This window comes from Tamandua tetradactyla, chromosome X, assembly GCF_023851605.1.
Source record: "Tamandua tetradactyla isolate mTamTet1 chromosome X, mTamTet1.pri, whole genome shotgun sequence".
Lineage (NCBI taxonomy): Eukaryota > Metazoa > Chordata > Mammalia > Pilosa > Myrmecophagidae > Tamandua > Tamandua tetradactyla.
The window spans coordinates 17,881,338-17,905,927 of record NC_135353.1 but is presented as its reverse complement, the minus strand read 5'-3'; the positions used below and the strand labels follow the sequence as shown (position 1 = coordinate 17,905,927).

Below are 24,590 nucleotides of genomic sequence, written 5' to 3'. Positions count from 1 at the left end.
CCGTGAAAATGTCCAAATTAAGGCATCAAAGGAAAGGTACCTTAGCTCCAAAGAAAAGGTCGATGAAGTTCAGGGTTTCTCTCTCAGCTGGGAGGGCACCTGGCAATGTCTGCTAACTTTCCCTCTTCGTTTCATAAGGTTTACCCTGGGGTGTTTTCCTTCTGTTCCAAAGGTCTCTGGCTGCCTGGGCTCTGTTGGTTCTGGGGGCTCTAAAACTTTTTTTCCAAAATGGTTCCCCCCTTACAGGGCTTCAATAAGCAACCCCACCTTGAATGGGTGGAGACACATCTCCATGGAAACCAAGTAATCAAAACTTACCACCCACAGTTGGTCACATCTCCATGGAAACAATTAAAAAAATCCCACTCAGAAATATTAAATGGGGCTTAAAGGACATGGCTTTTCTGCGGTACATGTTAGCTTCAAACCAGCACAGTGGTTAATAGGGTGGATGCATGATAAACTCACATATCCCAGAGTCCAAACTACAAAGGAGTTTTTTTCTCTGGACTAAGGTTCAGTGCAAAGCTTTTTTCTGTATTGGTCTACACTGGGATATGGGACCAGCACCTTTTATTCAAGTGACAGTGGATTGACCCTGCTCAAATAAATAACATTTCCCTTTGCTACTGGCTCATTTGGGAGGATTGACAAAATTTGCCCGCCACTGTGGGGGCTGAACCAGATAACCCCAGCACTGACAAATATTCAATATGCCTTTGTGTTTTCACAGTAGCATCATTGGGGGGTGGTTAAATTATTTTTTTTCATTTTTGGCTTTTAGAGGGATACCTATAATTCCGCTGATATACATGTGCTGTAAACTCTTGAGGAGACAGGGGTACATGAAAGTGGGCATAGGAGAGGAGGCATTTCACTTTCTCAATATGGAACACTGGCACACTATCACAATTCTTTGTTTCAAACTCTACTTGACCGTAGATACTGCTCCTTTAAAATTCTGCATTCAAAGTACTGTCAGTTACAATTGATGCTCATTCGCAAAGATTAGTCCAATTTTCACCGTAGCCGTCTGAGGCAATTTTACGTTTTCTCTCCACCTCCTATCTTTACCCTTACTATTCAGTAGTTCCCAGGGAAGAAAAACCCCTTCCGAGAGTTTTCTGTGTCAACAACTGGAACATATTGAAAGTCGAGTCCCACAATTTAATCTAAGCAGGTAGTCACTGCTAGTGGGATCCTCCCTTTCCCTGGACTCGCATTTCTATTGTAAAAGATTTCTGCTATAGTGACATATCCATCTCTTCCACACTCCGTCTGGTGGGTGGGGTGGAGCGAAAGAATTGCGCATGCCCAGTGCAATCCCTCCTTTCACATCTGCTCACTTTCTCAGAAGGTACTTTCTGCCATGTAATGAGCTTACCAGGCAAGCTCTGAACTGGGGGTTCAGCAGTGAACACGGTGAGACCTGAATCCTTCTGGGAGCTGACACCCCATCTACTGAGGAGCCAAACAAATATATAATCAAGGAAATGCCTTAAAATTCCAAGGTGATAATCCCAGTAATAGGGTACTGACAGAAGCTCTGAAAACAGAGGAGGGGCATGTTAGTATCAACCACCTCATCAAATGTCAAGAGTCAGTAGTTGTCTTTTGTTGCTCAGATGGGGCCACTCTCTTTGTAGTTTATGGTGTATTGGAATGACTAGAGGGAAGTGCCTGAAATTGTTGAACTGTATTCTAGTAGCCTAGATTCTTGAAGACGATTCTATAACTATATAACTTTTCCAGTGTGAACATGTGATTGTGAAAACCTTGTGTCTGATGCTCCCTTTAACCAGGGTATGGACAGATGAGTAAAAAAAATAAGGACAAAACTAAGTAATGGAGGATAAGGGGTAAAAGAAAATGGATAGATTGCAATACTAGTTGTCAATGAGAGGGAGGAGTAAGGGGTATGGGATGTATGGATTTTTTCTTTTGTCTTTTTATTTCTTTTTCTGGAGTGATGCGAATGTTCTAAAAATGATCATGATGATGAATACACAACTATGTGATATTGTGAGCCATTGATTGTATACTTTGGATGGACTGTATGGTACATGAAGATATCTCAATAAAATATTTTTTAAGAATAGAGTCAGAAAGTTGAAATTCACTAAACATTGACCCAGCACCAGCTTGGAGCCCTGTCTGGCAGTACATCTATTGAGCACACCCGCTGGTTCAGACTACAAGTTTTCTGCTTTATTTGCACTATTGGGAGTAAAGGAGAAGCAAGAGTAGCAGGGGTGGAGAAGGGACGAGAAATTCGATTTTGGACATAAAGAATTTGAGTTCTTTCTGGATTATCCATGTATAACAGTGGCTCCCAGAGAAAGGGATTTTGCAGAAGTGCTAGAGCTTGCTATTTCTTCTTTTCTGATCTAAATTTGAGGGGGCGGGGTGGAAGAAGAGTCTAATCTGGTAACCTCAAATAGGCTTCAAAGCAGACTTCAATGCAGGCCTAGAGCCAAAATCAAGAATTCCCCCAAGGGCGGGCCACGGTGGCTCAGCAGGCAAGAATGCTTTCCTGCCATGCCAGAGGACCCGGGTTCGATTCCTGATGCCTGCCCATGTGAAAAAAAAAAAAAAAAAGAATTCCTCCAGGCACAGAGTGGGAAAACCAACCTTATCAAACCCTCTCAACCTGCCCCAGGTCTCCTTGTTTGATGTTCCTGCTATTCCAGTGCCCAAGGTACCTGTGCTCCAAAATGCTCTGACAGAAGGATTAACTTGCCAAAATTGTCATAAGAGCTACTCTTCCTCCCCCCCTTCTGTTTTTTTATTAGAGAAGATGTAGGTTTACAGAAAAGTTATGACTAAAATACAAAATTCCCATATAGCTCCGCTGTTATTAAGACCTTGCGTTAGTATGGTACATTTGCTACAGTTGATGAAAGAATTATAACTGTGCTATTAACTATAGTCCACCGTTTACATTAGGATTCACTGCTTGTGTTCACAACACTGAGAACATAATTAACAGCACTGAATTATATATTTGAATGTGGTTACAAGGGGAAATTTTAGGTTTTATATATGTTAGTAAAATAAAAATGAAAAATAACCAAATCCATAGGACTGTACAACAGAGACGCATGGCTTTCCTTTGGACAAATATTGTGACTTCTGTGGTAAATGGAAGAAAAATAAACACACAAAAGAATTGCAGGCTTATGTCCTTCTAAAATGACTTTTGAGGAGAGGCAAACAGGACGGTGGATTTTCCTTTTAGTTGTATGACTTTTTGAATAGCAGCTTTAGTGAGATATAATCCACATACTTTGGACAGTTCAGTGGTTTTTAGTATACTCACAGAGTTGTACAACCATCACAACTATCTGATTCCAGAAAATTTTTATCAGCCCAAAAGGAAACCCTAAACCCATTAGCAGTTACTCCCAATCCCTCACCCTTACCCCCTGCCTGCAGCCACTAATCTACTTTCTGTCTCCATAAATTTGCTTATTCTGGATATTTCAAATAAATGAAATTTTAAAATATGTGATCTTTTGTGACGTTCTTTTCACTTACCATAATGATTTCAAGGTTCATCCAAGTTGTAGCATGTATCAGTCCTCCATTCCATTTTGTTGCCATACATTCTTTCATTGTATGGATATGCCATGTTTTGTGTATCCTTGCATTGGTTAGTGGACATTTGATTTGCTTCTTTTGGCTATTATGAATAATATTGCTATGAATATTTATGTGCAAGTTTTTTTAAAACATGTATTTTTATTTCTCTTATACTTAGGAGACATACTAAGGAGTGAAATTGCTGGATCATATGGTAACTCTATGTATTTGAGGAAATGTCAGATAGTTTTCCCAAGTGGCCACACCATTTTGCAATCCCACTGGCAGTGTAAGAGGGTTCCAATTTCTCTACATCTTTTTTTTTTTTTTTACATGGGCAGGCACCGGGAATCGAATCCGGGTCCTCTGGCATGGCAGGCAAGCATTCTTGCCTGCTGAGCCACCGTGGCCTGCCCACAATTTCTCTGCATCTTAATCAACACTGGTTATTATCCATCTTTTTCACTAAGCCACCCTACTGAATGTGTAGAGGCATCTCATTTTGGTTTTAATTTGAATTCCCTCAAGGCTAATCATGTTAAGCATCTTTTTATGTGCTTACTGATCATTTGTGTGTCTTCTTTGGAGAAATGTGTGTTTAATCATGTGCCCATTTTTTATTTGGGAGATGTGTCTTTTTATTATGGAGTTGTAAGTTCATTACATACTATCATATGTGTTTTGCAAATATTTTCTCCCATTTTGTCGGTTTTCACTTCACTTTCTTGATAGTGTCCTCTGAAGAAGAAAAGATTTTAATTCTAATGAAATCCAATTTATCTCTGTTTTTGTTTTGTTACTTGTGATTTTGGTGCCATATTTTTAAAAACATTGCCTAATTCAAGATCATGAGGCTTTATACCTGTGGTTTTTGAAAAAGGCTTTTATAATTTCAGCTTTTACTTTTAAGGTTTTGATCTATTTTTTATTAATTTTTGTATATGCTGTAATCCAAGGTGCAACTTCATTCTTTTCAATATGGGTATCCAATTGTCCCTGCACCGTTCATTGAAGATGCTATTCTAACCCCCCCATCGAATGGTCTTAGTGCCTTTGTCGAAAATCAATTGACCATAGAAGTATGGTTTTATTTTTCGATTCTCGATTCTATTCCATTGCTCTATATGTCAATACTTACGCCAGTACTACACAGTCATGGTTACTGGAGACTGATAGTGAGTTTTGAAATCGAGAAGTGTACGAGTCTTCCAACATCGTTCTTATTTTTCAAGATTGTTTTAACTGTTCTGGGTCCCTTGGATTTCCACATGAATTTTAAGAATAGCTTGTCACTTTCTGCAAAGAAGACAGGTGGGATTTCTATACATCAATTTGAGAGGTATTGCCATCTTAACAATACTGTTTTCCAATACATGAGCATAGGATGTCTTTCCATTTATTTCTCTCTTCTTTCGTTACTTTAAACAATGTGTTGTAGTTTTCAGAGTACAGGTTTTACACTTTTTCTGTTAGATTTATTGTGTAGTATTTTATTATTTTTGATGCTTTTGCAAGTGGACTTGTTTCCTTAATTGTATTTTCGTATTTTTAATTGCTACTTTACAAAAGTGTAATTGATTTTTTTATATTGATCCTAAATCCTACAACCTTGCTGAATTTATTTATTCGTCTGAATAGTCTTTTGGTGGATTCATGAGAATTTTCTACATACAGGATGATTTCATGTGTAATTAGAGATAAATTAGTGTCTTCTTTCCAATCTGAATGACTTTCATTAAATTTTCTTGCCTCATTGCCCTGGCTAGAACCTCCAGTAGAGTGTTGAATAGATGAGAAGGACAGTTTTTTGTTTGTTTTTTTAAAACTTTTTTTATTGTATAGTATAACATACATACAAAGCAAAGAAATAAAAAAGCAATAGTTTTCAAATCACTCTTAAAAAACGTGGTTACAAGATAGATCCTAGAGTTTGTCATGGGCTACCATACGATCCTCTTATATTTTTCCTTCTAGCTGCTCTGGAATATAGGAGGCTAGAGGGCTTAAATACCTTTTTATTATCACAATCGACTGTCTTTTCCTTCTTTTTTTGGTGAACAATAACATATATACAAAAAAGCTATAAATTTCCAAGCACAGCACTACAATTAGTTGTAGAACATATTTCAGACTTTGACATGGGTTACAGTTTCACAATTTTAGGTGTTTTTTTTTTAAATACCAAGAAACACCAAACGCAAATGTTCTTAACTTTTGATCATTCTGTTCTACATATATAATCAGCAATTCACAATATCATCACATAGTTGCATATTCATCATCATATAGAAAGGACAGTTCTGTCTTTTTTTTTAACATGGGCAGGCACCGGGAATCGAACCCAGGTCCTCGGGCATGGCAGGCAAGCACTGTTACCTGCTGAGCCACCGTGGCCTGCCTGACAGTTTTGTCTTGTTCCTGATCTTAGAGGGAAAGCTTTCAGTCTTTCACCATTGAGTAGGATGTCACCTGTGGGCTTTGCATAGATGACCTTTATTAGGTTGAGGAAGTTTCCTACTATTCTTAATTTCTAGAGTGTTTTAATCCTAAAGGAGCATTGAATTTTGCCAGATGCTTTTATTGCATCTATTGAAATTATCATGTGGTTTCTGTCCTTTATTTTATTAATATAGAATACTATATTAATTGGTTTTCAGACGTTAAACCTTGAGTCCTGGGGTAAATCTCATCTGGTCATGGTATATAATCCTTTTATATATTGCTGGATTCTACTTGATAATATTCTATTGAGGATTTTCTCATCTATATTCATAAGTGATATTTATATTTTTGTGTGAAGTCTTCCCTGGTTTTGGTATCAGGTAATACTGACTTCATAGAGTAAGTTGTGAAATGTTTCCTCTACTTGTATATTTTAGAAGAGTTTGTGTAGAATTGGTATTAATTATTCTTTAAATGTTTGATAGAATTCACCAGTGAAGCCCTCTGTGACTTTGTGGGAAGATTTTCAAATTACTAATTCAGTTTCTTGTTATAGGCTGTGCCAGTTTGAAAGGATTTATATACCTAGAAGAGCCATGTTTTAACCCTAATCAATCTTGTGGGAGCAACAGTTTCTTCTAATCCCTATTCAGCACTATAAATCGGAAACTTGATTAGGTTATCTCCATGGAGACATGACTCAATCAATTGTGGGTATTAAACTTGGTTAGATGGAGACATGTCTCCACCTATTGTGTGTGGGTCTAGATTAGTTTACTGGAATCGTATAAAAGAAGAGGCATTTTGGATAGAGTACCTATTGAGAACAAGGCGAGAGCTGCAGAACCATGATAGAATGACGAGACAACCACAGAGTCCACCGGCCAGTGACCTTTGGAGATGAAGAAGAATGCCCCCGGGGGAGCTTCATGAAGCAAGAGACCTGGAGAGGAAGCTAGTAGACGTCACCATGTTCGCCACGTGCCTTTCCAGTGGAGAGAAGAACCCTGAACTTCATCGGCCTTTCTTGAGTGAAGGTAGCCTCTTGTTGCTGCTTTAATTTGTACATTTTTATAGACTTGCTTTAATTGGGACATTTTGTCGGCCTTAGAACTGTGAACTAGTAACTAATTAAATTCCCCTTTTTAAAAGGCATTCCATTTCTGGTATATTGCGTTCTGGCAGTTGCAAACTAGAACATAGGCCTATTCGTATTTTCTATTTTTCTTGATTCAATTTCAGTAGTTTGTGTTTTTCTAAGTGTTTGTTCATTTCGTTGAAATTATTAGTTTGCTGTCATACAGTTATTCATAGTATTCTTTGTAACCCATTTTATTTCTCTAAGGTTCTCATCAATTTCCTTCATTTCTTATTGTAATAATTTGAATCTTCCCTATTTTTTGCTTGATCATCTCTAGCTAAAAATGTCTATCTAAGATTTGTCAATATTGCTAAACTTTTCAAAGAACCAGCTTTTAGTTTCATTGATTTTCTCTATTGTTTTTCTATTTGCCATTTCATTAATTTCTGCTCCAATTTTTATTATTCCCTTCCTTCTGCTTGCTTCAGGCTTAACTTGCTGTTCTTTTTCTACTGTCATAAGATGGAAGATGGTTTGAGATCCTCTTTTTAAATATAATACTTTGTAGCTGTACATTTCCTTTGAAACATTAATTTAGCTATATCCCATAAGTTTTGGTATGTTGTGTCTTCATTTTCATTCATCTAAAACTGTTTCATAATTTGTCTAGTGATTCCCTCTTTGACTCATTGGTTAATTAGGAGTATGCTGTTGAATTGCCTCATATGTTCCACATATCTGTGAATTTCACAAATTTCTTTTCTGCTATTGATTACTAATTTCACTCTATTGTGGTCATAGGACATACACTGTTTGCTTTCAGTCCTTTTAAATGTATTGAGGGTTGTTTTCTGGCATGGCCTATGATCAGTCCTGGAGAATGTCCCCTGTGCATTTGAGCAGAATTTGTATTCCTCTGTTGTTAGGTAGAGTGTTGTTTAGATGTCTGTTAGGTGAGATAGTATATGCCTTTATTGGGAGCAGGAGGGAGAGGGAGTCCTGTTTTCTGGCTATACCCTCCCAGCATGTAGCTTCCATCAAATTGAGCTTGGTGGGGGAAAGGAGGAGGTATGGCTGAAGTGGCAAAGACTCTTGCCATTCTTACCAATATTTAGCAGATATTTTTGAAGAAAAAATGTTTCTTTGTTTGCTGTATGTTCTCAGGAAAAAATCCAGTGATGGTTGGTTTTTTTAATATATTTTTTCATTAATTATCCTTGTTTCATTGAAGAATGGACTCGGCATTCTGTCTTCACACTGCCATTCCGGAAGTAGGACTCTGTGTCACTTTATAGATTATTTAGTTATATTCCTGTTAATAAGCAACTGATTTTTGAAATGTACATGGGGAATGGGTTGATAAATAGGACCATAAGAATATCTTGCTTTTCAGTTGGAACAAGACAAAGAAAATACTCATGGAGGATACACATAGGTTGTGTGGCTTTTTCTGAGAATAGTAAAATGCAAAAGCTGATCCTGCGAGTAGCCAGTCAGGTCCCAACCTCCCTGACCCCCTTAATTCCCAGAAGCAGAAAGAACAAATGGGCTCCAAAGTAACTTGGAGCATTTTACACCTTTAAAACTATATATTTTTTGGAGATACTAACAATGCGATTTTTACAAATATAGTGAAATTGAATAAGTCCAGTCACTTGAATAGGACACTCATGGTTTGTTCCGAATCAGTTTGTACATGACATAGAAGACCATCAGGTAAATGGAAAAGCATGGCCTTGCTACTTACTGATGTGTGACCATGATCAAGTTACTTAAGACTCTGAGCCTCAGTTACCTCACTCTGTGTTGTCTGCCTCAATTTAGAAAACATACATGAAGATGCTTGGTAGTATTAATATGAGAAGTAAGAGCAGAAAAGATAGGGGAAGTTTCATATCTCTTTAATTGGGCTAATTTTATGAAGATGGTATATTCCTCCTCCTAGGGAAAAAAAGAAAGCTGGCTTTTGTCTAACAAAACTGGATCTAACTATATAGAAATACTTCAAGACATAACAAGGAACCTAATAATAGTACTTTTTAATGCAATTTTATTGAGATATCTTCATACACCATACAAGCCATCCATAGTATATAATCAGTGGCTTACAATATCATCACATAAAATGAACATTCATCCCCATGATCAATTTTAGAACATTTTCATTAATCCCCCCTCAAATAAAATAAAATGAAAAAAGAAAACCCCATAGCCCTTATCTGCCCCCATATTATTGACCCCTAGTATTGGTGTATGTATTTAGTTTGCTAAAGCTGCTGGAATGCAACATACCAGAAATGGAATAGTTTTTATAAAGGGAATTTATTATGTTACAAATTTGCAGTTCTAAACCCAGAAAAATATCTCAACTAAGGTGTGCTGGTTTGAAATGATGTATGTACCCTAGAAAAGCCATGTTTTAATCCTAATTCCATTTTGTAAAGGCAGCCATTCCCTCTAATCCCTATTCAGTATGGTATGTTTGAAACTGTAATTAGATCATCTCCCTGGAGATGTGATTTAATCAACAGTGGTTGTTAAGCTGGATTAGGTAGAGGTGTGTCTCCACTCATTTGGGTGGGTCTTGAGTAGTTTCTCAAGTCCTATAAATGAGGAAACATTTGGGAGAATGAGAGAGATTCAGAGAGAGCAGAGCAGAACGACATAGCCACGAGAAGCAGAGTCCGCCAGCCAACGACCTTTGAAGATGAAGAAGGAAAATGCCTCCCGGGAAGCTTCATGAAACAGGAAGCCAGGAGAAGAAGCTAGCAGATGACACAGTGTTCACCATGTGCCTTTCCAGATGAGAGAGAAACTCTGGTTGTGTTCGCCATGTGCCCTTCCACTTGAGAGAGAAATCCTGAACTTCATCGGCCTTCTTCAACCAAGATTATCTTTCCCTGGATGCCTTAGATTGGACATTTCCATAGACTTGTTTTAACTGGGATATTTTCTCGGCCTTAGAACTGTAAACTAGGAACTTATTAAACTCCCCTTTTAAAAAGCCATTCCATCCCTGGTATATTGCATTCCAGCAGCTAGCAAACTAGAACATAAGGCATCCAGGAAAAGATTCCTTGGCTCAAGAAAGGACGATGTCTGTTACATGGGAAGGCAAGTGCCTGACTTCTGCTGGTCCTTGTTACTGGTTCCATTGCTCCCAGATTCTGAAACCAGTGGTTTCCTCTCTAAGCATCTGTGAGCTTTCACTTAGCTCCTCTGGGACATAGCTCTGGGTTCTGGCTTGCTTAGCATCTCATGGGAAGGCACATGGCAATGTCTGCTGGGCTCTGCCTATGTCTAGGCATCTGCTCTTTCTGTCAGCATTGCAAACATACCCAAACATCCGTGTCTCTGTCACCTCTGAAGCAGCTGTTCTCCAAGAGTCTTCATCTGAGTTTTCTCCAAAGTATTTCCCCTTTATTCTGAAATAAAGTCACAATTATTATAAAGTCAATGAATCGGAAGATAAAAGGCAGATCATTCTGCTTTTATGTTTAATCCTTTACTAAAGAACTCTAATGAACTAATCAGGACCCACTTTGAATGGGTGGAGTCACATCTCCATCTAATCATAAGGTCACACCTACAATTGGGTGTGCCACATCTCTCTGGAGATAATCTAATCAGAAGTTTCCGCCCTGCAGTGTTGAATCAGGATTAAAAGAAATGGCTGCCCCCACAAGATTGGGTCAAGATTAAAACATGGCTTTTCTGGGGTACATAAGAGTTTCAAACTGGCAGTGTGGTACATTTGTTGCTGCTTATGCAAAAATATTAAGATATTACTGTTAATTATAATCCATAGTTTGCAACATAATAGTACTTTTAATAGAAGTTTGGTTAATAAGCCACAACTAAGATTTATCCCCTGTAAAACCCACCCATAAAGCATTGTTGCATAGTTTAGTGGTGAAGTGCCTGGACTCAAGCTATACTGGGTTGAGTTTGGATCCTGGCTATACCACATTATAGCCGTGAAAGCTTGCCCAAGTCACATAAACTGTGTGCCATGGTAAAATGGAGATAATACCTTTTGGGCTGTTGTGAGGCTTTAATGAGTTAAATGACACAAGGGTGCATAGAGCAGTACTTGGCACAGAGTAAGTAAGATGTAAGCATAAGTGATGAAGATGATGATGAGAAGGAGGAGAATAATGTTGTCTTCAGTTGGGAGAGTTGTCCTGGTTGAAAGTCCTCATCCTGCCCCAAAATGAATTCTTTCAGCTTCCCTAAGAAGAACCGTCCTTTCTTCAGAATGTCAATGTAGAAAGGCCATGGAGAACATGTCTCCAGTTGCACAGCCATTGGTCATCAAGAGGGCCAGTGAGAGAAAAGGCACATCCATTGTTTTGGGCATCAAGTCCCTAGAAATTTTGAAATTGCCAGCTTGTCTGATCAAGTGATGATATTCAAGACGTTTATCCAAGGGTGCTGCTCTAGGATGACATTTAGAGGAAAATGATAAATAAACTGTGACAATTAACCAGTACATAGCCCGGTATGGAACCTAATGGTCCAGTTCAAGAACCAAAGTTGGCATTTGCAGAGCCTGCTTTTTTGTGGTCAAAATTGGGATTTGTTGTAACTGTGTTGGGAATTGCATAGATTAATGTCCTGAAATCAGCAGCATTGAGCTATGAATGTGTGTTCCTTAATAGTTGGAAGATGAATGATACACACACACACAATTCAGTTGTAATTAGATAGATACTATTTCAATAGTGCAATGTAATGAGATTCATTTGAATTTACACTGAAACTTTAAAATAGGAGTAGAGAGATACAAAGACATTGCCTTTATTTGGATTCCAGTTTAAACATAAAAGCAGAAGGATCTACCTTTTATCTTCTTATCCTTTGACTTTATAATAATTGTGGCTTTATTTCAGACATGGTTCTTGGGGCTAGCTCCTCAGCCTGGTCCCTCCTTACAAGCATCACATTTTCATCTTTTACTTTAAAACTGATTTAGTGGCGGCAGTAATTTCCAGAAGAGATTGAGACTTGTCTGGCACCTAGAATAAGTGCCTATTAATTAGGCCACCTGCTCCTTCAACAAGTGCCTGTAAGGTGATGGGGGTGGGGTGGCATTGAGCAGGCACGTGGGCCTGGGGCTGGAGGACTGAGGCCTAGATCAGAGGTTGGCTAGCCACAGTCCACCGACCAAATCTGGCCCATGACTTAGTTTTGTAAACAAAGTTTTATTGGAACACAGCCATGCACATTCATTATGTGTTTTCCGTAGCTGCTTTCACACAACAATGGCAGAGTTGAATAGTTTCAAAAGAGACCATATGGCCTGCAAAGTCTAAAATATTTTATTTTCTTGAAGTTTATAGGAAAAATTTCCCAACCCCTGCAGTAGATGATTGTTTGCAGTATAAAATGTTCTAACATGTTTAAAGTTCCTTATCAGGCATCTAAAACAACACCCATCATTTGATGATGTGAGCTAATATCACTTTATAACAAATGTGAACATCTGATAGGGAAAGCGTGGGTTTTAGGAGCAGACAAACTTTGGTTTTACTAAGCTTTACCTCAGTCCAGTTGCTTAACTCTAAGACCTCAATTTCCTTTCAGTGAATAAGGAGATAATCATACCCATATCACTGGGTTAGTGTAAGGAATGAATGAGATAATTCATGTATTGATAAGTTTTCTTTAGAGGTTACAAAATACCATGACTAATGTAATCTTATTTTTGCAAACATGTGTTTGTGTTTAAAAATGGTTTGCAAGAACATTGACAGTGCTCATTGGTGGTGGGCTTGGGATTGACTTTTATTTTCTTCTTTAGACTTCAGTGGTTGTTTAGGATTTCTGGGTTTTTTTTTTTTACTTTACAGTGATGTGCATTGCTTGACTCATCAGAGTGAAAAAGAAAGCCATTTTCACTTTGTAATAAAAGATAAAATGGAAGGCAGGCAATGGTGGCTCAGTGGCAGAATTCTTGCCTGCCAGGCCTGAGACCTGGGTTTGATTCCCGAATCCTGCCCATGCCCCCAAAAATGGAAATAAAAATGCCCTTCTGACCACACTGTGCTGCCACATGGATCTCAGGAGGGGATAGAATCTTTGTTTGGGATGGGCAAGAAAGGAGGGCAGGCAATAGCAGCGAGAATAGAATTGGGCCAGGACTAAGCTCATTATCTTCTCTAGACCAAGTCTCCTTGCTTAGAACCGATTGGTAAGAGAGGCTCTGAGCGTCAGTTTCCTCATCAGTCTCCATACCTTGATGTGGTATGGAGAGGATCAAATGAGAGCATGTGTCTATGACCAGTAAAGGGTAGAGCAGTTAAGAGCACAACTACAGAGCCAGGTAGTTTGAGCTCTGCTCCTAGCTCTCTCCTTACTAACTAATGGCCTCACACTTTCTAAGCTTCCATTCACTCATCTCTAAAAGGGAGACAAATTTACCGTGCAGACTCAAGAAGAAAATGACCTGCTGCAATTCGGGGAGTACTAGACTGCTCCTGTTTGTCTTATGTGCCTCTTTATATATCAAGCCTCTGCACCCCATCTTTCAGGATGGAGAATAGAGAGGTTAGGGGGTGGGGAAAGCAGAGCAACTCCAGCCACATTATCCCAGTCGTTGCTTCTAAGCAAGTGAGAGCATGAAAGGAGGGACAAGGAAGTTAAGGAATGAGTTATCATCTCTTCCCTTTGTGCTGCTGGAACAGGTGTGGGAGGGAGGTATGTTCCCACCTGCCCACTGTCATTTGAACAGCTACTGTGCAATGAGAATAAAGAAGATGGCAAGCCTGAGATGGCCAACACGAGCCAGCTTGGTGGTGGCAGCAGTGGAACAACAATTAAGAGTTCTAACGTTCTGCACAGTCTTGTGAATATTTGGTCCCCAAAGTTTACTGGAGCAAATGTTTTCTACCACCACCATCCCCTCCAAACCCTGTCTCTCTAGCCCTCGTGGGAGTCTACAACCATTTTTCAAGAGGAAGTAGATTTTATTGTTGTGGATGTTGTTAACCACAAAACACAAAAGGGTGTGGAAACAGAAGGATTGTTATTTTTCCCTTTTTATGGCATTAAATATTTTTAGTTATGATCTTATTAGGGTGCGAGTGGAAATTCCCCACTACTTTCCTTTCAGTCAGTAACAGAATATTGAGCCCCATCATGTGCCAGGCCCTGGGGATAGAGAGATGAACACACCTCATGCACTTCCTTGGAGGAGCAGTCAAGTGGTGGTCTCCAGGCATGTGCCAGACAATTGTAGCCTGTGGTTAGGGAGAAACCACAAGTGCACCAAGCAGAATGTCAGCAGCTCTGCTTCCTGCTGGAGGCATGAGCTGGTTCCTGAAGGATGCAGAACAGTTTGCTTGGGACAAGGGCCTTGAATAGGTGGCCAGGAATTGACAATCAGGCCATGGCTGGATGTGTCCAGATGCCAGGAGAGATTCAATGCAAGATAGCAAGCCAAATTAGGGTCCTCTTTGAGGCCCAGAGAAATTAAGGTTAATCTTAACCTGGGGTATTGACGACCTTATTGACACTTTCTACCCATATCCATCCCCAGGCTTCCTTTCCAAACACAATCCCATTATTTGCTCCCCCACCCCATGATCTAGCCCCCATCCTATTCTCTGCCCACTTCATTGAACACACCCTATATTTTGCTGCCTCTGTACCCTTGCAGATGTCACCCCATAATCCAGAGGGCTTTTCCCCATCCTTGCCTTTGGCATAGCCAAATTAACTGATTCAGGTCAAATATCTCCACTAATAAATTTGAATCTTGGACATATCCAGCATCATTATCTGCATGCTCCAGTTAGCATTGGTCTCTGTTTCCTCTTTGTGCCCAGGTCCTTCAGTACTTCTGTTAAGAACTTGACTCAACCTTTCTTGTGTAGCCACATATTTAAGAACACAAGCTATGGAGTCAGAAGACTAGATTAGAAACACCTACCACTTGTGTGACCTTGCATATATCTCCTAAGCCTTGGAGCCCTCAGTTTCCTTGTCTGTTTAATGGGAATAAAAATAGAATCTACTTAGTTGGAGTTATTTTGAGGATTCATTGAGATAACTGTATGTAAAGCTGGTGCCTGACTCATTAATTGTTCTGGTTTGCTAAAACTGATGAAATGCAATATACAGAAATGGATTTACAATGGGGATTTATTAACTTACAAGTTTACAATTTTGAAACTGTAAAAACGCCCAAGTTAAGGCATCAACAAGACAATATCTTTTCCCTGAAGACCTGCTATCGTTGATCATCAGGTCCTCTGTCACATGGCCAGGCACAGGGTGATGTCTGCTGTTATCTCCTCTTTCACCTAGGTTTTGTTGTTTCCAATTTCTGGCTTCAGTGGCCTCCTTTTTGAGCCTCTGTGTATCTCCTTGTCACTTAGCTTCTCTGGGGCTTTGTCTGTGAACTTATCTTGGCTTTTCTATGTGTTTTATCCTTAAGGACTCCAGTAAGAGAATTAAGACCCACCTTGAATGAGGTGCGCCACATCTCAGTTCAAATAACCTTATCTAAAGGTCCCACCTACACTCCCCACCTACATGATACTTGACTCCCAGGGGTTAAATCTCCCAGGCAATGTGTGACAAAATTCCTGGGATGAGCTGGAACCCAGTACCATGGGATTGAGAAAACCTTTTTGACCAAAAGAAGGAAGAGAGAAATGAGACAAAATGAAGTTTCAGTGGCTAAGAGATTTCAAACAGAGTCAAGAAGTATCCTGGAGGTTATTCTTATGCATTATATAGATATCCCTTTTTAGTTTATAGTGTATTAGAGTGGTTAGAGGGAAGTACCTCAAACTGTTGAGCTGTGTTCCAATAGCCTTGATTCTTGAAGACAATTATATAATGATATATCTTTTACAATATGACTGTGTGATTGTGAAAACCTTGGGTCTGATGCTTTTTTTATCTAGGATATGTACAGATGAGTAAAGAAATATGGATTAAGAATAAGTAAGTAATGGGGTGTAAGAGGTAAAATAAATTGGGTAGATTGAAATACTAGCATTTAATGAGAGGGAAGAGTAAGGGATATGGAATATATGTTTTTTTTCTTTTTTCTTTTTATTTCTTTTTCTGGAGTGATACAAATGTTCTAAAAATGATCATGGTGATGAATACACAACTCTGTGATGATACTGTGAGCCAATGTTCGTACACTGTGTATGGACTGTATGTGTGTGAAGATTTGTCAATAAAAATATTTTAATTTTTTTTAAAGTCCCACCTACAATAGGTCTGCACGCACAGGAATGGATTAAAATAACATGATCTTTCCTGGGGTACATATGGCTTCAAACCATCACAGTAACTGCTCAATAAGTTTTAGCTAATTTTGTAATATGGTTTTATAAATCCCCACCTTAAACCATGAACTACTAGAGTTCAGGGGCTCTTTGTACTGCCCTTCTTTGGCTTAGTGACTAATTCTAAAAGGTACTCAATAAAGTTTGCTCAGAATTTGAATTACTGCCTTGAGGATGCTGGAACATTTCTGGGGTGTTCCAAAATTCAGGTTGCTGAACCAGAATGTTGCCTAACTCTTAAAGCATAAGACCCATGCAATATCTGCACTTAACAACAACTCTCCCTGAGCTGGGATGGTGGTGGTCGTGGTGGTGTATGTTTGAAAGGGGGTTTTCTCCAGCCACATCAGACTAGTGGAATACTTGGGGCATGAGTTCATCATAACCCCAACATTTACTGAAATTGTCACATAAAGTGCCCATGAGTAGGTTAAAAGAGCTCTCCAGATATCTGGAGGAGATGAGAAAGGAAATGATCAACTGTGATTTGCTGGCGGCAGCCCAAAGAACCACTGGGGAAGAGGCAGCCCTATCCTCTGTTAAGAACCCTAAATAATCTTGGTGAGGAGAGGGCTCAGGGCTGGGGCTGGTGCTATTTTAAGCACCAGCTGAGTCTCTCAGTGGGACTTTATTGGGGAGGGGGCAGCGAGAGGAGAGGTCAGCCACTGCCATGTGTCATGGCTAGTCACATTATTATTAGGCTCAAACTCTACTGGATTTATGTACTATTTTTAGATCTGAATACTTTTTACTTCCCTGCCCTTGTTTTATTCCTGCTTCAGACTTTCTCCTCATTTCTTTTTCTCCTGTTGAAGGGTATGTATCTCTTGAGCTGCCACAGGTCCTTCATGGAATGAGGCAGGGTATAAATAAATAGTCTTTTTTGATAGCTCATTATCTCATTTTATCCTCACAACAGCCCTGTGATATAGATGTGATTATCCTCAGAGTGTGTGATTTGGACAAAATCAAAGAGCTTGTAAGTATCTTCTGACTCCAAGTCCGGTATACTTTCCATTGACAAATGATTTGTTGTGCCCTTAGTATGGCAACTGGGCTAAATGCTAGGAATGAAGAGGTGGCTTTGTGCCAAGCACATTATATCAGTACTGTGAGAATGGTATTTCCATCAGTCCTGATCAGCTGATGAGGAAACTGAGGCTTGTGGAGGTCAGCTAGCTTGACGGGGTCAGACAGCAAAGCAAGTGAAGGAAACTGGATTCTGCTCCCAGCCAGTGCTCATCTGCTAAGTTTTTCAAACCAGAAACCTAACAGTCATCCATGATTCCATTCTCACATCTCTCTTTCCCAATCCCCACCCCCAATGTATCCAATCCATCACCAAGTTCTGCTGATTTTGTGTCCTAAATGTTTTTCTTCAATCAATGGTAATCTCCATCATTACCACCATGACCAAAATCCCCATCACCTCTCACCGGACCCAGCCAGTCGTCTCTTAACTGGTCTCCAAGCTTCCAGTCTGGCCTGTCCCCAATTTATCTTCCTTCACAGCAGCCAGAGTTACCTTTTCCAGCCTCAAATCCTGTAATGTTATCACCTTGCTTACAGCTTACAATGGTCTTCCCTGACTCAGTATCATGATCAATATGAAGTCTGACTCCAACTTCCTTCTCTAGCTTCATTTTGTACCTGTATCAGTTACCCCCTCCTACCAGGCACATGCACATTGCATGCACACGCCCACACACTCCAGCCATGCAACCTTTATTTTAGAATCTTATGATGCTCTCCTCTTTTCCTCTAATGCCCTTCCTCCACCTTTATGAGCCCTTCAGATCCCAACCTTCCCTAACGTTCTTGACAAGGCCAAATTCTACTGTTACAGACTGTCAGGACTCCACAGATTCCCCCTTCCCAGCACCTTCACAATTTTGCAGTGATTTGTGTGACTATTTGGTTAATATCTACCTACCCTACTAAATTAACTCCGTCAGGACAGGTATTTATTTGCTCATCTTTGGATTCAGACAGTACTTAGAATAGTGCTTGACACTTAAGCAGACTCTCAGAAGATATTTGTTGAGTGAATGAATGAACAAATGAATGAATCACCACTTTATAGATGAGAAACTAAGGCTCAGAGAGGTAATGAATTGCTAAAGGTCATACAACCTAGTTGGTAGAAGAGCAGGAACTTGACCCTAGAGCTCTTGGATTCCATCTCCCATGTTCCTTCTCCTTTCCCTTCCTGCTCTTTAAGTTGTACTTTTTTTTAACTTCTTAGGTTGCACAAGAATGCATTCATGTGTAAAAAATTCAAGTCGCAAAGACTTTTGTAAAGTAAAAGGTAAAATTTCCCCAGCCTTGCCCCTCCCGAGAGGTACCACTATTATAATTTTGTTATCCATCTTTTAAAGGCTCGTTCTCTGTTCATACTCCTTATATATGTGTATGAACAACAAAAATAAAAGTTTACTGGGTTTTGTTTTTTACATAAATGGACTCATACTGGGTGAGTTTGGAGATTCGCTTTATTAAATTAACATTATGCCACAAAGATCTTTCCATGTCAGTACATAAGCCCGGCACATCCCTTTGCATAAAGAAAGAAATGCTGAGATATTAAATATATGATGCATATAATGGACAAGCTTTATTGAGTAATCAGTTTGTTATCAAAAGAGAGTCAAGTAATAGCATTTTGGTGCAGTTCCTTTGTTAAATGTCACTTACTGTATTTTAGGGATCTGCAGACAAGGAAGACAGCTCTTGCTTCTACCCTGCCAGCAGAGAGAAAGTAAGGTGGCAAGAGACAGCATGATGTACTTAAAGTAACAGAAGTAGCTCTGTATTACTGGAGCTTAGACTACATGGGGAAAGACAAGGCTAGGGATTTAGGCAGGAGTCAGATCATGTAGGGTCTTATATATCATAATATCATGCTAGGGAGTGTAGACCTTATCCTGAGACCAACAGGGAGCCATATAAGGATTACTGGCTAGGAATACACTAACTGCAAGTAGCAGAAAATCCACTAATAATATATTTTTCTCAGATATAACAATATTTCAAATACAACAATATAAATTAAAGCAGGCAATTGCTGGTTGTGGTTCAGAAGCTCAACAATGCTCTTGAGCCCAGGCTCCGTCTTTACATTCCATTGTTCTGATGATGTTGGCTTTCACCCTCATGCTTGTTGTCTAATGGTCACAAGATGGCCACCATGGTTCCAGGCATCATGTCCGTATTCAAGAAAGTTAAAAGGGGAAAGGGGTTGTCTGTTCTCAGGGTAGCAAAAGTTTTCCCAGGAGCCCCCAGAAGACTGAATCTTACAACTCACTAGCTAGAATTGTGTCATGTGGCCCACCCTAAGGAAGGCTGGAAAGTGAGTATTTAGCTTTTCTGGCTTCTATAATGAAAGATGACAAGGATTGAGAATGGGTATTGTGACACCCAGCCAAAATGATGTGCTACAGAATTATTTACTCAGAGAACATTCAAGCATCACCCTGTTAGGCACCTCTGCCTGATGATGCCATTTTAACTCTTTCCAAAGACTTTTTGGATAACACTGAAATGTTGGGGAATTTTTAAGGAAGTCTGGAAGAATGGCATTGGCAGTCAGTCCCATATGTGCAATCCGGACAGTTTTTGCTAAGAGAACAATGTGAGGTTCCTGGCTGCATGAAGGGAATATGTCTTGTTATAGTAGAGTATTGCCACTTTCACCTGGATAAAGGGTCCCTCCATCAGCTTACATACCTCCAAATTGTAACTTTTTGCCTAAGGCTTTGCTGGAAAGCCTATACCTTATGATACAGTCCTAAGAGGGTCACTCAGAAAGGATCAGATTTGAACTGGTTAAACTTATAGGGCTATGTCTTACTAGCTTCAGTTTTCAGCTACTTTCATCTGGCACCCGTATGAGTGTGCTATGTGGCCAACCAATTATCTACTGCCAGGAAATGCCACTGTCCACAAGAAATGGGGGTTTCTGCTAAGGTCACATGTCTCCATCCAAGAACACTTCTAGAAACCAGCCTCCAACCACACATGTGCTTTTTAAGGAGAAGTTGTTAGCATGATAGAGGCTGCTAGTTGTTCCCAAATATTTATTCTGTCCTTCTTCCATAATAACAAACTATTGTTCTGTGCATGTGGGCACCCAGAATCAAGAGTATATTTCCGGCCTCCATTGCAGGCCTAGGGTTGACCAAAAGACTAAATGTAAGCCAGTAGGATGTGAGCAGAAATGATGCGTGCAGTATCTGGGTCATTGCCTTAAATGGAAAGGATATTCCCTGTCCCTCCCTATTTTCCCCTCCTACATTGGCTGGACATCATGGTAAGCCACCTTGACCATACAGATAGGGGAATATCTTAGAGATGGCAAATTATCACGATAAAAGGAACCCAGGCTCCTGGATAATTTCTGGAGCAGTGTCGTTATGCCAGCGCTGGACTGCCTACCTGCAAGTGGTTACATGAAAGGGATGTCAACTTCTCTCTTGTTTAAGCCACTTATGTTGGGTTTCTGTTATAGCAACAGACCCTTTAGCCTCACTAATACTGCTTGCCAGTAAGAAACTCAGTTAACTGAATAAAAATGGTTTCAGTGGAATGGTGAGGGCATAACCCCTGTGACAGTGGGTTGAAGAACATGGAAGAAGTGCAGAATGGAGACAAGGAGTGTAGGCAACTGTTTCAAGAAGATCATCTGTAAAAGTAGGGACAGCTAGGGCAGTAGCTGGGGTGGATGTTCAGTCAAAAGAAGGATTTGGTTTTGGTGGTGTGGTGATAAAAGAGCATGTTTCTGTGATTATTGGAAGATTCCGATAGAGAACATGTGATTTAAATGCAGAAGGGAGGAGGGCAATTGGTGATAAGAAGCTTCTAAGGAGTCCAAAAGGATGAGCTTCAAAGCCAAGGTTAGGAAAATGAGGAAAGAAATTTCTTCTGAGAGGAGAAATGATAAGGAAAAGATGGGGGTAAAAACAAGTGAGCAGAGGACTCATAATGAGTTAGAGGGTTTTCTCTGTGAGGGAGGCAGCAAGGTCTTCTCCTGAGAGTGTGGGATGTGGCAGTCAATTCCAGGGCTTGCAGTAAAGGGGTGAGGCTTTGAATAGTTGGTTGCAATTGGAAATGGACCAAGTAAGAGGATTGTGGGTCCAGATAATTTTGCAGTTCATAAGTTCACACAGTTGTATGATTTTTCTCTGGAAAAGACCAACTATGGGAAGAACAAAAATTTGAAAGGGCATATTTTGCAAAGAAGCAGTAGGCCTAAAAGCTCAAGAGAGACCATTACATTAATAACAGACATTTTAGAAAGAAGAGGAATAGTTAGAAAGCTTAAACAAACCCCATTATAAAGATGAGACAAGCATGTACTCTCCCCAGGCCAGGCAGAGTGCTGGGCTCTTTACAATATCATCTCATGCAACCCTTCCCACAGTCCATGGTCCTAAGTATCACTATCCCCATTTCTTCCACAGGTCAGGTCACACTGCTGAGGTCATGTCACACAGGTCAAGTCACACAGGTGAGAGGCAAAATACAAAATTAAGCCCCATTATTTTCTGATTTCAAAGTTCATGCTTGAATTTACTGCCTTGAACAGATCTTCCCTGGATGGCAGAAAATGATGGTCTATTTGAGAATTACTTTGAAGCAGATAGAGAGTACCTATCTTTTCTCAGCAATTTCTCATTAGTCTGGTTTTTGAAGATCCTCTTAAATGATCTTTCCTTACTTTGTTGGCTTTTTTCATTCCAATGCCCTCTGACATAAGTTGCAATTAATAACTAGTTGCCCGGGTATCTCTATAATAGCTAGACTGAAAATAAACATTGGAAAGACACCACATTGATCTAGTTCTTTGTGAGACCTGTATTTCTTTTTCTAAAATCTGTTATTTCTCTATCTTTCTTTGGGATGGGGCTAGAGAAGGAAGAGAAGTATTAGTAACCGACTGTTCTCTATTTAATATCTTTTTATGTTATATAAAACTGTTTATCTACAGACATTTATACCTAGTCTGCATCCATTTTGGATACATTGCTGGAGACTACATGGCAGCTAAATAGCAATGTTAAATAAAGGTGGATAAAACACATTGAAAACAGAAAAGAACCTTTGCAATCTTACTAACTTGCCAAACCATAGGAAATGTTGCAGGAAGCAGTTCTTATCCTTTGAAACCCCACAATGGGAAGTCTGTAATGCTCTGACACTTAACTCCATAATAGACATGTGAGATAGGTACTGTAATTATTCCTATTCTACAGATGATGACACTGAAGCACAAATAGGTAAAGTGACTAATCTAAGGGCACACAAGCAGTGAATTGCAGAGGCAAGATTTGAACCTAAGTCTTTACAGTTCTCAAATTTCACTGGAGGGATATGAGGAGCTACAACTGAGTTGGAGAAATGACATGATCAAATGATGTATTTATTCAGAATAGCTATGTTGATGCATCTAATTCAAAGCTGAGTTTTGAGGCTTTTCACAAACATTGTGCCAAAAGTGAAGAAGGAAGCCTCTGCCCTTCCCAAAACTGAAGCCAAAGCAAAGGCTTTGAAAGCCAAGAAGGCAGTACTGAGAAACATCCATAGCGACAGAAAAAAGAAAATTTCCACACTTCACCCAAAGTCCCCCCAAGCCCAAGACGCTGCATCTCAGAAGATAGCCCAAATGTCCTTTATAAGAGCGCCCCAGGAGAAACAGTCTTGACCACTATGCCATCAAGCTCCCCCTGGCCACTGAATCAGCCATGAAGAAGATTGAGGGCACCAACATGCTTGTGTTCATTGTGGATGTCAAGGCCAACAAGCATCGGATTAAACAGGCTGTGAAGAAGCTCTATAACATTGACATGGGCCAAGGTCAACACTCTGATCAGGCCTGATAGAGAAAAGAAGGCATGTGTTCGACTGGATCCTAACTATGATGCTTTGAATGTTGCCAACAAAATTGAGATCATCTAAACTGAGTCCAGCTGGAAAATTCTAAATATAAGTTTTTTGACTATTAAAAAAAACGCTGAAGGGGCGGGCCGCGGTGGCTTAGCGGGCAAGAGTGCTTGCCTGCCATGCCGGAGGACCCCGGTTCGATTCCCGGCCCCAGCCCATGTAAAAAACAAACAAACAAACAAAATATAATAAAATAAGAAAATGTTTAAAGATGTTTCCCTTTCTTCCTCCCTTCCATCCTTCCTTCCTTCTCTGTCTTTCTTTCCTTCCCTTCCTCCCTCTCTCTTAAAAAAAAAAAAAAAAAAAAAAAAAAAAACGCTGAAGTTTGAATGAGTGTCTGGAGCAATTTTTCCCAAAGTACATGCCACAGAGCACTAGTTCCTCAGAATGTTCTCAAAGAAGGTTCCATGGCAGGATAAATTTTGGAAACAATGGATTAAGCAGATATCAGTGGATTTCTTTGAAAGACAGAGATCATCAGATGGATTTTTTTTAAAAAAGGAAGATCAATGGAATAGAATAGAGGATCCAGAAATTGATGCACAAATATATGGATAGATGGTTTTTGGCAGTGGTGCAAAAGCAATGCATTTAAGAAAAGTTAGTTTTTCAATAAATGGTACTGGAACAATTGGCTATCCATATAAAACATGAATGCAGGGCGGGCCATGGTGGCTCAGTAGGCAGAGTTCTCATCTGCCATGCCGGAGACCCGGGTTTGGTTCCCTGTGCCTACCCATGCAAAAAGAAAAAGAAAAGAGAAGAACCCAGATCCATACTTCACACCATGTACAAAAATTAACCCAAAATGTGGGTAGTGCATTTCCTAATTTAACTTGTATGATCAGTTTAGTTGAACACGATAAGTACATGGACTCTTGAATACGGTGTTAAATGTTGGTTTGCCCAGGTAGTGTGATGGCCCTGATAAATCCCAGAGTGATTTGGGCAGTGAATAAAAAGTATTTGCTCAGTCCCCTGGGGGACTGAGGAGAAAGGAGGAACTATTCAACTTTCCCATCTGGGGAATTCCTGATATTCTCGCAAGCAGTGGGGACAAACAACTCCATAGGCCAAGCCCTCATTCTTGGAGTTTGCCCCTTTGAAGCTTATTCCTGCAAAGGATAGGCTAAGCCTATTTAAAATTAGGCCTAAGAATCACCCCGGAGAACTTCTATTGTTGCTCAGATATGGCCTCTCTCTCTAAGCTAACTTGGCAGGTGAACTCTCTGCGCTCC

The 24,590-nt window shown here is 39.8% G+C and overlaps 1 pseudogene; it reads left to right on the top strand.

Moving 5' to 3' along the window:
* Positions 1-23,367, top strand: part of LOC143671697 (large ribosomal subunit protein uL23 pseudogene) — a 36,799-nt pseudogene extending 13,432 nt beyond the window's left edge.
* The last annotated feature ends 1,223 nt before the right edge of the window (positions 23,368-24,590 follow it).